Source organism: Telopea speciosissima, chromosome 11, assembly GCF_018873765.1.
Source record: "Telopea speciosissima isolate NSW1024214 ecotype Mountain lineage chromosome 11, Tspe_v1, whole genome shotgun sequence".
Taxonomy (NCBI): domain Eukaryota; kingdom Viridiplantae; phylum Streptophyta; class Magnoliopsida; order Proteales; family Proteaceae; genus Telopea; species Telopea speciosissima.
The window spans coordinates 36,579,891-36,595,805 of record NC_057926.1 but is presented as its reverse complement, the minus strand read 5'-3'; the positions used below and the strand labels follow the sequence as shown (position 1 = coordinate 36,595,805).

Below are 15,915 nucleotides of genomic sequence, written 5' to 3'. Positions count from 1 at the left end.
AAGCTGTAATGAGCTTGATTAAATATCACAAAAATTGACATTGTTTGAATTTTAGTACTAGAACAATAGAAATTGTTTAGCATGCTTTATTTACTATAGATCTTGGTTGACTCTTTGAAGAAGTAGAATGTTATTGCTTCGAACTTCTTCTGATTTTTAAAAGTTTCTCAATCTTTTTCACTTTTCACACACCTTTGATAGATAGATTGTGTGCTATATATATATAGCTTTTAAAACCAGGGAGTCCAATCTCCTTAAGGCTCTCATCTCAATAATTCCTCCCATCAAGGACTTTATCTTAATGGAGCTTAATGAAGTGCATATTCCCATATTCCACCATTAAGATGGTTCTTAGAATTTCAAAGAGGAATATGAAAAGATACTACTTATTCCCATATCCAACCATTAAGATGGTTAGAGTTTCTAAAAGGAATATTAAGAAATAATACTTTATCTTAATGAAGTGCACATTCCCACTAAGATGGTTAGTGTTTCTAAATGGAATGTGAATTAAAGTAATTACTTTTTATATTGTACTGATGTGGCATTTCTTATTCTGTGCTGACGTGGCACAGATGCCACATTGGCTTACATTCTCCCACTTGGCCTTTAGTGCCACGTGCAAAATGCCAAGTTAATTGATAAAAGTTCAATTCAATGCATGGCCATGCCGAACTTTATCCTAGGGTGCAACAAACATTTGAAATGAGAATTTCAATCCATGAATCATGGCGGTACATGTTCATACAAAGAACATTTCCTTCCATGTATCACTATGAATTGTCCTTCTTAGATCAAACCTTAATGTAGTATATCAAACTTTATAAATTAACCTAATGGTTAATTCTAAATCCATCAAAATTGCCCCTATAAACTTAATGGGCATCAATCATTACTTCAATTTAGAGTGTACACTAATAAAATAGTAATGATATTAATAAAAATTGGCAGAGAATTTTTATGAATTCCGAAATTAAAATTGTGGTCCACAAGTCATAACTTGAAAACTGAAATGTATACATTAACACAGTTTAAACTTGATTCATGACACTCAAGGAACTATATAATCCCATACGACCCACATGGTCAGTAAAAACTTTAGGTACAAGCCCTTTAGTCAAGGGATCAACAATCATGTCCTTAGTGCCAATATGATCAATTGCTACTCGTTGATCCCGAACATCTTCCTTGACAACAAAATACTTGATCTCAATATGTCGACAACGGCTTATTGAGCAAGTGTTGTTGGAAAACTTCACTGCCGCAGTGTTGTCACAAAATACCCGAATAGGCCTTTCAATAGAGGGTATAACTTTCAAGTCTGTGATGAACTGCCTCAACCAAGATGCATGAGAGACTGCCTCATAGCATGCCACCACTTCCGCTTCCATAGTGGAATAAGCTATCTTAGGTTGCTTAATGCTTCTCCAGGAAACTGCACCAGAAGCTAGTAGAAAAATGTATCCCGATGTAGATCTTCTTATATCACCACATCCAGCATAATCTGAGTCCGAGTAGCCAACTAGTTCCAAATCATCAACTCGCTTATATGTAAGCATGTGATTTTTGGTTCCTTTCAAGTATCTTAATACCTTTTTAGCTGCTGTCCAATGTGGCATTCCTGGATTCTTTTGGAATCTTCCTAGTACTCCCACTGCATAGGCAATGTCGGGTCTGGTACAGACCTGAGCATACATTAAACTGCCTACTGCAGATGCATAGGGAATTTTTTGCATTTGTTGTTGCTCCAAGTCACTCGTCGGACACTGTTCCAGACTAAGTCTGTCACCTTTGACTATTGGTGCTACACTTGGTTTAGAGTCCATCATTCTGAATCGATCTAAAACCTTATCGATATAGGCTCTCTGAGACAGTCCTAAAGTCTTATTGGACCTATCTCGGTGAATTTCTATACCTAAGACATAGAAGGCTTCACCCATGTCCTTCATTTCAAAATTTCGAGTCAGAAACTCTTTTGTCTCATGTAGCAACCCAAGATCACTACTTGCTAATAAAATATCATCCACATATAATACTAATATGATGAAACGACTTCCCTTAAACTTTATGTAGATACATTGATCAGCACGATTTTCAACAAACCCGAATGAAGTAATTGTGTGATCAAACTTTAGGTACCATTGCCTGGAAGCTTGTTTCAAACCATATATGGACTTATTTAGTTTACATACAAGGTGATCTCCCTTATCCGATATAAATCCTTTAGGTTGTTTCATATATACCTCTTCTATCAATTCTCCATTCAAGAACGCAGTCTTGACATCCATTTGGTGTAACTCTAGATCGTAATGAGCAACCAAGGCCATGACAATACGCATTGAATCCTTCCTTGATACAGGAGAAAAGGTTTCTTTATATTCAATATCTTCTTTTTTATTAAACCCTTTTGCCACAAGGCGAGCCTTATATCGTTCTATGTTACCTTTGGAATCCCTTTTGGTTTTAAAAACCCATTTACAACCAACAGCTGTGGATCCCTTAGGCAACTCAACGAGCTCCCATACATGATTCTTTGCCATTGATTCCATCTCATCCTTCATGGCATTGTACCATAAGATAGAATTTTGGCTGCTCATGGCTTGGGAAAATGATATTGGATCCATATCAACTCCAACGTCAAATTCACTTGCTTGTAGATATACTTGATAATCTGAAAGAATTGCTGACTTCTTAGTTCTAGTGGATCGCCTCAAGCTTGGTTGTTCATCTAAATTTTCCTCATGATGAACATTTGGGTCACCAACAATCTGTTCTTCCTGTGGTATATCCACATGAGAAATTTCTTTCTCAACCTCAGTTGTAGACCAGGGTAATAATGGTAAAGGTAAAAATTGTGTGCCATCACCTCCAGAGGTGGAAGCTTCTAACGAAATGTCAAATTCCTGAAATTCAACATTTCTAAGTTCAATGCTCCCACTGTTGGTGTCATCCTCTAGAAACTTAGCATTGCGTGACTCAACTATCCTGGGTGTGTGTGTAGGACAATAAAATTTGTAACCTTTGGATCGTTCTGAATACCCATTGAAATATCCACTGATGGTCTTAGAATCCAACTTCTTTTCCTGTGGGTTGTACACCCTTACCTCGACAAGGCATCCCCAAACACGTACATGATGTAGACTAGGTTTCCATCATTTCCAAAGCTCAAAAGGTGTTTTAGGCACAACTTTGGAAGGAACCCTATTTATGATGTAGACTGATGTCTTTAGGGCTTCACCCCATAAGGATAAGGAAAGATTAGAATTACTAAGCATACTTCTCACCAAGTCCATTAATGTTCGATTCCTTCGTTCAGCAACACCATTTTGATCAGGTGATCCTGGCATGGTGTATTGTGGAACAATTCCTTGTTCCTGAAGGAATTGAGCAAATGGACCTGGTCTTTGACCAGATTCTGTGTACCTACCATAAAACTCCCCTCCTCTATCTGAACGTACTATTTTAATCACTTTACCAGTTTGTTTATCTACTTCTACTTTATAGGTCTTAAAAGCATCAAGTGCTTCATCCTTATGAACCAGAAGGTAGAGGTACATGAATCTAGAGTGATCATCTATAAAGGAGATAAAGTGTCTCTCTCCGTTCAGGCATGGTGTGGGAAAAGGTCCACAAATGGCAGTATGTATGATTTCTAAAATTTCTGAACTTCTCTTCACACCTCTTTTGGACTTGTTGGTGTGTTTGCCCTTTATACAATCTATACAAGTCCCTAGATCAGTAAAGTCTAGAGTCTCAAGGACTCCATCCTTTATTAATCTTTTGATTCTATCAATGGAGATATGTCCTAATCTCCTGTGCCAAAGCTTGGAAGATTGTTCATTTGTAGCACAACGTTTGTTTCCAATGTATATAGAATTAGACAATAAATTGTATTTAAAAGTAGAATCTAAATGCAGTGAATACAATCCATTAACTAAAGTACCAGAACCAATATTAACATTGTTTTTCAGTAATGAAAATACTGTTCCTTCAAAAACAAATTTAAAATCTAATTGTGCTAGTCTAGGCACCGACAACATGTTTCGATCAAACGATGGAATGTAAAATGTCTTGTCTAAATCTAAAATAAATCCAGAAAGCAGAACTAGTCTGTAGACCCCTACGACCTCAACTTGAGACGGCATCCCTTCAGCTGAATAGACATGCTACTCACTTAGAGTCGGTGGCCTTGTCTCCAAAAAACCCCGCAGGGAATTGGAAACATGAATTGTTGCACCTGAATCAATCCACCAATTTCCATACTAAGAATTCACAAAATTTGACTCGTAACAGACAAAGGTCTGAAGAGTACCTTTCTTCTCCATCCACTGCTTAAATTTGGAGCAATCCTTCTTCAGGTGTCCTTTCTTCTTACAGAAGAAACACTTGGAAGCTTTCTTAATGCCCTCTTTCTTCATAGGCTTCTTCCATGCTTTCTTCTTCTGAGTAGACTTGTCGGATTGACCTTTCTCAAGAGTGGTTGTTTGGTACACACTCTCCTTTGACTCCCTTTTCAATCTCTCTTCTTCTTGAACACACATGGTCAATAGTTCATTGAATGACCATTCATCCTTATGTGTGTTAAAAGAGATCTTAAAGGGGCCAGACTCCTTAGGCAGAGTGTTCAGAATGTAATATACCAGAAAAGGTTCAGAAATATCCAATTTCAGTGTTTTCAATAGGGTTGCGATGTCCCTGATGTGCATGATGTGTGCTCTCACACCCTTACTTGCATTATACTTAATGGAGCTAAACTGGCCTATTAAGGTCATGGCTATGGCTTTGTCTGAACTCACAAATTGGGCCTCAATTTCCTTCAAATATTCTTTAACTGTATCACAGTCAGGAATTGAACCCTTAATGCTCTTATGAATATGAGCCTTGATGATTGATAAGGAAATACGGTTTGACCGCTCCCAATCCTTAAAGTGAGATATCTCAGCTGTAGTACTAGTGTCTTTAAGAGGAGCGGGTTTATCCTCACGCAAAGCCAAATCATAGTCCATGCACATAAGTGCAAGTTCAGTCTTTTCCCTCCAGTCAACATAATTATCCCCATTGAGCATAGGAAGAGAAAATTGGTTGTTAACCATTACTGCAAAATTAAAAGATCTATAATAAATAAAGCATGCTAAACAATTTCTATTGTTCTAGTACTAAAATTCAAACAATGTCAATTTTTGTGATATTTAATCAAGCTCACTACAGCTTGCCTCTGGGCTAAGACTGCAAGTTGCAATGATTATCATTCTTTATACTGAATAATAATAATATTTATATTCAGAATCACAAATTAATGTTAGTCCCAACTTACCTGTGGGCATCAGTTGCAACCAACATTAATCAATAACTAAATGATAAGATCAAAATATATCTTATTAGACAACCTTACCTGTGGGCATCAGCTGCCTTAATGATCAATATTTTATCCTACCCCAACTTGTATGCATTAAAGTAGTCACTAACTGTGGGCATCATGTCTACTTTGTACATAAGTTGTAAAAATTATCTTTCATATTTATAAAAGTACCAAAAAGTCTTTATGGGATTTGATGGAGTATGTGGCATACAAAATCCCTTAATAGTAATTTTATAAACACAAGACAAGATAATAATGATTTAGAAAATTCTGAATTAGGATTGATCATAATAAAAATAAATAAATAAATCAACATGCCTATAACAACAAAATAAAGTAAAGATTCACCAATTATTCATAATGTAGTCTAATGCAGCCAAACATACCATATATCCTTGAAATATATATACATGGAACTTAACTGAATGTGTTCCAATCATAGCATGGAGCACAAAATTACACTTCAAAAGAACCACAATATGAACTCCCACTGTTCCAATGAAGTGTTTCTTAAAAAATGATTTATGTAAATATATGCAACTAAAATTGTACACATAAATCAATTACTGAACCAAAGGAATAACCTTGAACCAGTTCCAGAATTGAACCAAAATTATTTGATCAACACCAAATTAAATCAACCAAAACGGGTCTTTTCATAATTACTAAAGCACCCTCATATGAGAGCTTGACATATGGCAATTAGTTTTAATTTCTCATTAAAAGACAAGAAGACCTTTAATGAAATTACAAATTAATTACCCAGTATGGGTACGTTTCCAATCATGCAAAAGCACCTTCTTTTTTATTTTTATTTTTATTATTGGCTAATAGAACAGTCTCATAAAAATGGCTTAGCCATTGATTAATTGCAATGATTGCAGGCAAGACTTCCGCCCAAAACTTTACCGTAATGGTTGTCGGGCAAGTCCGATAACCGCAAGGTCTGCCCTCTTTAACAACCCTAACCTGTAATATAAAGATTTCATCCAAATAATGATTCTTTAACAGAGAAATCAAATGATTCACAACAATGATGATATACATATTAAACATAGACTTTTGTAAGGCTGCAAAAGAAATGGTGAATCAAAATTGACCATTATGGTCAGATAACTATTATCATGCCAAAGATTCGATGGATAGGAGACATAATCTCTGGCTCTGATACCACCTCTAAGAAATTAAGGTGGAGTACACGGAACAGAACTCTCCCACAAAGTTACCTCTCCCCTCTCTAAGACTCTTAATATTTCTCTCATTGGATTTATCCACTTTGCTCCCCTCTCAAAGACTCTTAATTTCTTCTCTCATAGCTTCAAAAGCTGAACCACATACCAAAAAGCCAAAGATGACTCGATACTTCAATTGCAACATTATAATAAGGGAGAGCGTTAGGTATACCACTAACTTTCAATAAGCTATCGATGTACGCCAATTATAGAGCTGGACACAAGAGGGCAAGGGGATATTTTCCAAAGGGTGAGGAGATGCGGGGCACCTTAGTGGCGTGCCCAAACTTTATCCATATAATAAATTTATACAATGAAGATTCAAAACCAAAGATATGGTTCGACTCTCACCCATTGAATGTTAGACATCTTATTTCTCCATCTCTACCTTGCTAGCCACCCTCTAGGTTGGTCATAGATCACTAACACATAACGATGTTCTACAATCTCTCCTAGTGGAGTTGGGACGCCAACCCTGACTGCCTTATTGTGCTTAGTCACCTGAATTATTATTCTCTCCAATTCCTAAAATGTGATAGTACAGTAGTGCTAGGTGGAGATGTTGACAACTGGCAATTGCCTCATCCAACGGTCCAAACTCATTAATATGAACGATTGGATGCGAGATATCGACATCTCAACCTAGCACGGCCCCATTACCACACTTTAATAGGAATTGGAAAAGATAATTTTCCTTGTCACCCCTAGTGGCATAAGTCACATTAAGTGGTTCTGACATTTAAGTGGGAGCTTTTACCCGAAAAAAACATTTAAGTGGGAACCAAAACCATAAAGGGCGCCTTTAAAAGTTTACTTCAAAACAAAGAATCCCGTGACCCGTCGTGCACGAGTTCCTATAAGCATTGGAAGCTTGTCAGGGATGTTATACAATTATTTTGTGGGACCCACAGTAAAGAAAACGATTGGGTCCCATGACTCTCATCAATCAATCAATAATAATCAATATCAATAAAAAAAAAAAAAAAAAAAAAATCCGTGGGAATAAGATGCGAGGGTAAAGGATCCGAAAGCATTATTCCAATCTTTTTACAAAAACATGTCCGTACATACCGCTTGTCAAAAGGGCAAAGGGGGTATTTTAGTCATTTCGCTTATTGTACTTATCGTTATATCGTCATGATATTATTTTTTTTACAACCAATTATATCCTGCCACATGTGCATGATAGAAAAGTAAACGAAAACTACAAAAAGTCAATCGAAAGACCTAGATTATATTAAATGCCGGAGATTCCAAGCATAAAAAACGTTTAATTGCGGCTGGAGGAATTCCTGACCGTTGGATCTTCCAATATCGAAGAAATATGTTAGGGCGGCTATCAAATATTTCTTTTTCCCCAAGAAACGACGCATGCATCCATAGACCGCCATCTTTACGGACGTTAACCCTTGTCTATTAACGGCGTCAACCCTCATCCCTGTTCTTCGTTTTCGCGAGAGAGAGGGTTTCCACGACTCAAACCGTAGAGCCCCCCCCTTCTCCAGAAAATCATCAAATCAACACTCTTAAAATCCTTAATTTACTGGTAAGTTTCGGTAGATTTTTTTCTTTGTTTTCGAATCTGAGATATTCTTTTTATCCAGTTTTTTTTTTTCTGTTTTGGGTTCAATTTAAGTTTAGATTTCATGATTTTTGTCGATTCAGTTTTTTTTTTTTTGAACATGTCGATTTAGAGTTCAGTTTGTTGATTTCGTCGTATTTGATGTGTTTTGCATGCTTGCTTTTTTGGCTTTAGTCATCTTACTCTCGTAAATTTCCTACAGTGAAGAACAGGAGAAGGTAGGATCGTGTTTTGGAAGAATTCCCCGATCTAAGGCTCTCTCCATTGATCTGAGATTCTGGCCGTGGGATTACTCAGCAGCTTTGAGGCTTCCAAGAAACAAAAGGGGTTGGAAAGTCCAGGGTTTCATCCTGAAATCAACTCAAAACTTGACATTATTCTCCGATCTGAGGACTAGAGCCGTCTTTTTTCATTTTGAGGCCTTCGATCGTACAGATCTATCAAGGAAAGCGAAAATACTTGCATTCATCTGGTTTGGTTCGTTTCTTTGGACAAGCTGAGGGTTACTGCTCTCTGAAATCTCTGACCGCGAAGAACAGGAGAAGGTTGGATCTCCAACTTGATTCCCGCTATTTCTCTGCAGCAAGAATTCTTCTGGTTTCTGGTTTCTCTTGGTCAGAAGAAGCCCTATAGGTACGTGTAGTTTTTGTTCGAGTTCCAGCACATTTCTAGAGTTCTTCTGGTTTCTGGTTTCTCTCTGAAATCTCGGATTCAGTTTTCATTATTATACACCGTTCTGCTTGGTTTTATTGACCAGATTTTCCTGGTAGGCGTTAGTTGATATTCAGATTTCTAAACTCTTTAATTTTTTAATTCCTCTATTTTCAGTGGTTATCTCAATTCCCGTTACAGCACTGATAGCTTGAATAAACTCGGCAATTACTGTCTGCAATCTGATGTTATAATTCTAGTTACAAATCTGAATTTCTAATTGATATTAAGAATACTATCTGCACTATGTTTTTTCAAAACCTCTGTTTCTGAATTGATTTCCTTAATTCTTTCTAAACAATATTGGCTGATAGGATCTCTAAGTTAGTTCTGTCTCAGTTACAATTGTTATACACCGTTGTGCTTGGTTTTATTGATCAGATTTTCCTGGTTGCTGTTAGTTGATAACCAGATTTCTTCTCTCTGGTTTGTCTTTTGTTTTGATCTAATTTGTTTTCATTCATTATCTCTGTTTGCTCTTTGTTTTTATCTGTTTTCTACTTATTTGGTTTTTGTTCTCTGTTTGTTTGTTGTTTCATCTATTTGCAGCTTTTATTTATTTAATGTTCATCTATTTGTTGGTTTTTGATCTTGGTTTTCAGGGTGGGTTTTTGGGTCTAATATGATGTGTTTCCTTGAATTTGGCACCTTCTATGTTTTAGATTGTTTGCGCATGATTACTTTGGATTGTCTCTTGCTTTGGTAGTTCAACTTTCTGATTGTTTGGTGTGTCAAGTAGCATAGAAATATTGTGAAATTTTGTTAGTTTCGACCTGCACAAGATGAAACAAGAGGCGAAACTCAGAAGCAGCATAATTTCGGTCGAAGTTTCGCTAATTTTGGTCACAAAATTGCACTGTTTAGCTACAATTTTGATCATTTTGGTCGTTTGCCTCTGAAATGGCAAAGCAGAACTCACGGAAAAATGTACTATCTCGGTCAAAATTTTGCTAATTTCAGTATGACCGGAATGGGACTGAAATTGCCAACAACCGCTAGCTCGGTTGGTTGGAGGCATTGCCGGTTGAGTGCATGCACCCCAGGTCCTGGATTGCATCTTGTGCCAAAAAGGCACCTCGCTCTCCCCCCTCCCCCCCCCCTTAGTTGTAGATTGTGGGCTTGTCTTAGCCTTCCCCCTTAGCTTGTAGTTGGCATGTGGGCTCTTTAGTAGGATAGACCCAAAAAAAACAAAGGACTGAAATCTTAAGTTTTTGAACTGTCAGGTAGGCAGCCGACACTCTAATAATTTAGCCAATCAAATTTTGCGTGGATCCTTATGAATAATAAGAAGGAATTACGCCCTATCGACCTTATGCAAGGGCGTTCCTCGGAAGTGATACATTGCATTATGACCCGAGTGCAATGGAAAGTGACGAAGGGTTAGCAAGGGCCCCCACTGTATGAGACATGCTGCTTTGACGCCCAGTTACGGTGACAAGTAGGCAAAGGTTTTTACACCATGGACGAGTCAAGAGGTTAGCCCAAGAGCGTAGGATTAAATTAGCATCTTGGAACATAGGAAATGGGAAATATTCTAGAATTGGTAGTTGTAATGAAAAGAAAAAGAATTAACATAGCTTGCATGCAAGAGGCGAAGAGGAAGGGTCTAAAGGTTAAGGAGTTAGATGACTATAAACTATGGTAGAATAGGGATACAAATAATAAGATGGGGTGGGAATAATAGTTGATAAAGATTTAAAATATGATGTCATAGTTGTTAAAACTAATAATGATAGGATAATATCCATCAAACTGACAAATAGAATTAGATGAAAACATTAAGAAATATTTTTGGGAACATATGGATAATTTAATTTAAGGAATTTGTCAATGTTGGAAGGGATAATAGAGGTTATGAAAGAATTGATGGAGGATTTGGTGTTGGAGATAGGAATGAGTATGAGATTTCAGTTTTAGATTTTGCGGTTGCATACGATTTAACAATAGTAAACACATGTTTCGAAAAGAGAGAACATATATTAACCTTCAAATTGAGCAATATAGTAGCCAAATAGGCTTCTTTCTAAGTAGATGAGCTGATAGGTTATTATGTAAAGATTGTAAGATTATACCAGGAGAGAGCTTAGCTGCGCAACATAGATTAATGACCTTATATATGTGTTTTAAATCACCAAATCATAGGAGCTGTGAGATTATTTGCCCTAGGATAAGATGGTGGAACTTTAAGGGTGAAAACCTGAGGACATTTATTGATAATAAATTAGTATCACATGGTAGGTGGGATTTAGATGATGACCCTAATATAATGTTGAATTAGATTGCTGTTTATATAGAAATACAGCTAAAGTTATTCTAGGTGAATCGAAAGTTTAGGGAGACTTTGTGGTGGGGTGAGGATGTTTAAACAACAGTTGAGGCTTAGAAATCCAGTTTTAAAACTTGGCAAAGGACGAAAGATGAAGTGAATTCATTAGAAACGAAGTTAAGAAGATAATAGGGAAAGTAAGGGCTACCGAATATGAGGATCTCTATAACAAGTTAGGCACGAAGGAAGGGGAACAAGGAATCTATAAACTAGCCAAACTGAGGGAAAGGAAAAGTAGAGATTTCAACCATATTAGATGTATTAAAAGTGAGGATGGTAATATTTTAATAAATGAGGAGGAGATTAAAGAAAGGTGGAGTAACTATTTCTGCAATTTACTAAATGAAATTATATAAGTAATAGAATCTTAGAAGGGTAAAATAACCATTAAGAAATGACAAATCGTAGATATATATGGAAAATTAGGGTGGCTGAAGTAAAAGAAGCCTTATAATGATATGAAAATAAGTAAAGTAGTAAGGTCCAGATGGTATCCCAATAGAGGTTTGGAAGAGTGTTGGAATGTGTGGATTATTGTGGCTAACTAGGTTATTTAATAAGATTTTGAGTACAAGGAAAATGCTGGATGAATGGGGAAGAAGCATTGTGGTCTCGATTTATAAAAATAAAGGTTATAGTCAAAGCTGTAATAATTGTTGAGGAATTAACCTCATGAGTCATTCTATGAAATTATGGGAGGAAGTAATTGAAGCTCGTCTGAGACAAGAAGAAACTAATATTTCAGATAATTAATTTGGTTTTATGCCAGGGAGATCAACCATGAAAGCTGTTTATTTGCTTAGGAGACTAATGGAAAGATTTAAAGCATATATGACAGATCTTTATATGGTCTTATTGATTTAGAAAAAGCTTATGATAAGAGTTTCTAGAAAAGTTAATTTGGCAAGTTTTAGAGAAGAAAAATGTTTCGAATTAATACGTGGACATAATTAAAGATATGGATAGTGTTGTAGTGACTAACGTAAGAATTGTGAGGGGATAGGATAGTGTATTCCAAATAACAGTTGGATTACACCAAGTTTCAGCTCTAATTCCGTATTTGTTTGCACTACTCATGGATGAGTTGACTGGAGACATTCAAGATCAGATCCCTTGGTGTATGCTTTTTGCAGATGATATTGAAACAATTGCTGGAATAAATGCAAAGTTGGAATTATGGAGATCAACTTTGGAATCAAAATGTTTTAAGATATGTGGAACAAATTAATGTAAGACTAGATTAGGGTTAACCTAGCCCCAAGAACACCCACAACACTGAATTAGAAACAAAGTCAGAATTAGAAGGTTTAAGAATTCAAACCAAACCAGCCTATAGAATGGTTCCAAACTCAGGTAGGGTGGAGATGATGGTGAAGAGAATCTACACTCCAAATTTCAGCCAATTCTGATCGCTACGGGCTGTGATATGAAGAAGATCCCAAAATAGAAGGTTAGGGGAGAACTCGCAAACCAGAGAGAACTAGAATCCCAAACTAGGGATCGAGTGTAGCACTTGATGATGTGATTTAGTCCTTCGAATCTCAACTGATTTCAGTGGCTGGTTGTGGATATATTCAAGCCTGAAATCTGCAGCAAAACCTGGGCAGAACTGGAATCGCAAGAGTGATTATGGCCTCCTTGTGTTGAAGCAACAGCAGCAGTACTTTATAATGCTGATTCAGGGTTTGGAAGACCCAATTTGGATCGCTTACAGGCCCCACCCAAACAAACTACGGTTCCACAATTGAAAGAAATGGCAATACTGTAAATATGTTGTAGTTGCAAGGGAAAATGGCAAGGGTTGTAAATAATCAGAATCTTCAAGAGCTCTTTGGTAGGTAAAAAAGCAAAGGGACATAAAAGTATTTAGGATTTATTGAACAAAGGGTAAACAGGTAGTAAAAGTTAGCTAAGGGACATGGTGGAATAAGAGATAAAGGAGAGGGCATAATGGGAACCTAAAGATTAAAGTAAAGGGTGATGAATTGTGGGAAAGGGGGCCGTCTTCTTCAACCTTCAGTCACAAACAAGCACTAGAGGAAAGGAGCAACTCAGATCTAGAGAACTTCCACGTCCGGCCTCTTTTTGGCCTGAAATTTCAGATGTAGAGTCGCAATCCCATGTGCTATTAAACCGAGGTGGTATTTTTTACAAACCGCTAGCTTCAATCCATTATTAAAGCTCTGAAATCTCTCCAGGTGATAGTTGCAGGTTCAGAATTGGTTTGAGTTTGATGCAAGCCAACAGGGTTTGATTTAAGGTGCGAGAAACCAGGACTAAGGTTGCCCAGGGGGTTAGAATCAATACTCAGACAGATAGGAGGAAAGAGAAGAACTGAGAGATATCAATCCCACGATGTGAAGGACTGATAGACTGTCTGAAGCAGAGTATTGTGAAGAGAAGAAGTCACATGACCATTGTTATCGTACCAGTCGACACACAAACAACTTAATAAACTTCATTCATCAAAGCTTCCTTCTACTTGCTCCGTTACATGTATTTAAATAAAAAAAGAAACCCAGCATGAAAAAGAAACGTACTCTAAATTGGAAACTCAAATTAATTAGGAAACTAAATCCTAGTGCCTTTCTCCTACTTAAATTATTAAAAATAAAAGATTGCATGTTAATCCCAAAATAAATAAAAGTCCTAAACTCCTACTAGAACCCAAATTAGACCCGGTTCATCTCTGTCTGGATAACCAAATGGGTTTGAGTCGTTCCTGGGTAGTGCACCTGCATCACTTAAACTCAATTAATGGATCGAACAAGGCCTTCAAGGGAACCACTAGCACTTGTGGCAGTCACAGGCAGCAGCAGCACAAGTGGAGATTGAGTAGGGCAAGATAAGAAGATAGGAAAAGGGGATAAGGAATTCGGCTCTCAACCAGGCCTTTCAGCCTTTCATCCTCACAATAGGACAATCAAATTTGCAGAAAGCAATGAGCAATCTCAAATCAACTTTATTAAAATCGTGGGGTGTGGCTTCTAAAAGCCTTACAAATATATAGAGGGCAATAGCTTGCCTCTCAAGTTACAAGGAATTAGAAATTAACTTGACAATGTTCTAAAATTAGTAACTAGGAAAATAGAAACTAGGATTGTCCGAAATAAGAAACTAAATATAGTCTTGTAGAAGTGCAGCAGCTGGCTCTCCTCTCTTCTGACCCCTACTGGAATATTCATTGTCAAAGTTGAAGTCAAGTGGTCCCCACCATAAGTACCCATCGGGCAGCAGCTTGTACTTAAAGAATGACAATAAAAATAGACAATAATACCCCCACGATCTGGGTTTGAAAGACCTAGCAACTCCCAGCCCAAGGCTGGTTGGCCCTATGGCCCAAGGGGTTGGTCCACCGATTGGTTAAGTGAATCGGCCTCTTTTTATGCTTGTTTCTTGCATAATCCAATATGTTCTTCCACCAGAAATAATTTCAGAGATATGCATTGCTGGATCAATCCATTTGTTTGATGAACTGAGGCTCACTACACTTGGATTTCATAGAGTTATGCATTGTGATTCAGATACCAAAGTATTGGCTTGATTGGACTTGTCGTGTGGGAGTTCTCCTCATTGCAAGTCTCTCATATTCTGCTGGTTTCTATGGTATTCCAAGGTTGAAGATAAGCCTCCTCTCTCCCACGATATTATCCTTCTAATCTGGTTTTCCAAAACTGGCCTCCCTTCATTAGTTCTCTTTCGTCTTATTTTTACTTTTATTTTTTAGTTTAACCTTTCTGCTAGCACTTTACACTTCCCTTGCTTGTGTTTTTGAAGTTCTATGAAATATTGAAATTACAACTTTGCCACCCACTTATGGACTTTAACTTATTTACAGAATTGGCAACCTCTTGGTAAACATTGAATTATTTATTGTTTTGCCACTTAACCTTGGATTTGAGTGTTTCGTTGCTTGGGTGGGCCCACAAGTAACCCAATAGGGTTGATCCAACCTGGGTTTGCACCTCCCCATTTAATTGAGATGAGTTGAGTACTCGCTTTTTTTTTTGAGTCAGATCTTTCATTGCACCGTTCTACTGTTGAAGGTGGAAAAATTACTGTCTGTTACATTCTCTTCTTTGTACAGATCTGTTCGAAAAGAGTAGGTCTCAATTTCGTGAGATGGAAAAGGTGATTTTTTCGCAGTTCAATATTCATTAAATTGATAGGAAAATCATTTTGTTTTAAATTTTGTTATTTGTGTATTATTTTGTTTGAGATTCATAGCTATTATTGTATTGCTTGTTATTTGGTGAGTTTTTCTTCTATGTACTCGGTGTGGTATCTCCCTGTTTACTTGATATCATTAAGAGCATGCTATGCAAACCTTTGTGTTAACCATTTGATCCAGCCCTCCGAACATGAACTTAATTGTAACCATAGTACTAAATCTCGTTTCGTTTCGGTGTTTCGGTCTGGCCGAAATTTCCGAGATACCAAAATTTCAACCAAATTTCGTCAAAATATGGTATTTTTTCTATGGGTGTAAAATGCCAAAAATGACAGAGATTTCCAAAACGAGATGATCGAAATTTCTGAAGTTTCACTTAAATTTCCGAAATATTCGAAATATTGCATTTTTCAATTTGATGTTGCACTATGATTGTAACTGATTGAGCCCAAGACAAACTGTCAATTTTGATAGTGTACGTCATTGACAAGATTGCTTGCCTTCATGCATTTGTTCTTTTACCAGACATGGAAT

General features: G+C 37.0%; 1 long non-coding RNA gene across 1 annotated transcript; it reads right to left on the bottom strand.

The window, feature by feature from the left end:
* Positions 1-15,407: 15,407 nt before the first annotated feature.
* Positions 15,408-15,901, bottom strand: LOC122645504. Its single transcript, XR_006330465.1, has 2 exons — positions 15,821-15,901; positions 15,408-15,595 (listed from the first exon to the last, which is right to left on the bottom strand). It is a non-coding gene; the product is annotated as an uncharacterized LOC122645504 (long non-coding RNA).
* Between the last annotated feature and the right edge of the window lie 14 nt (positions 15,902-15,915).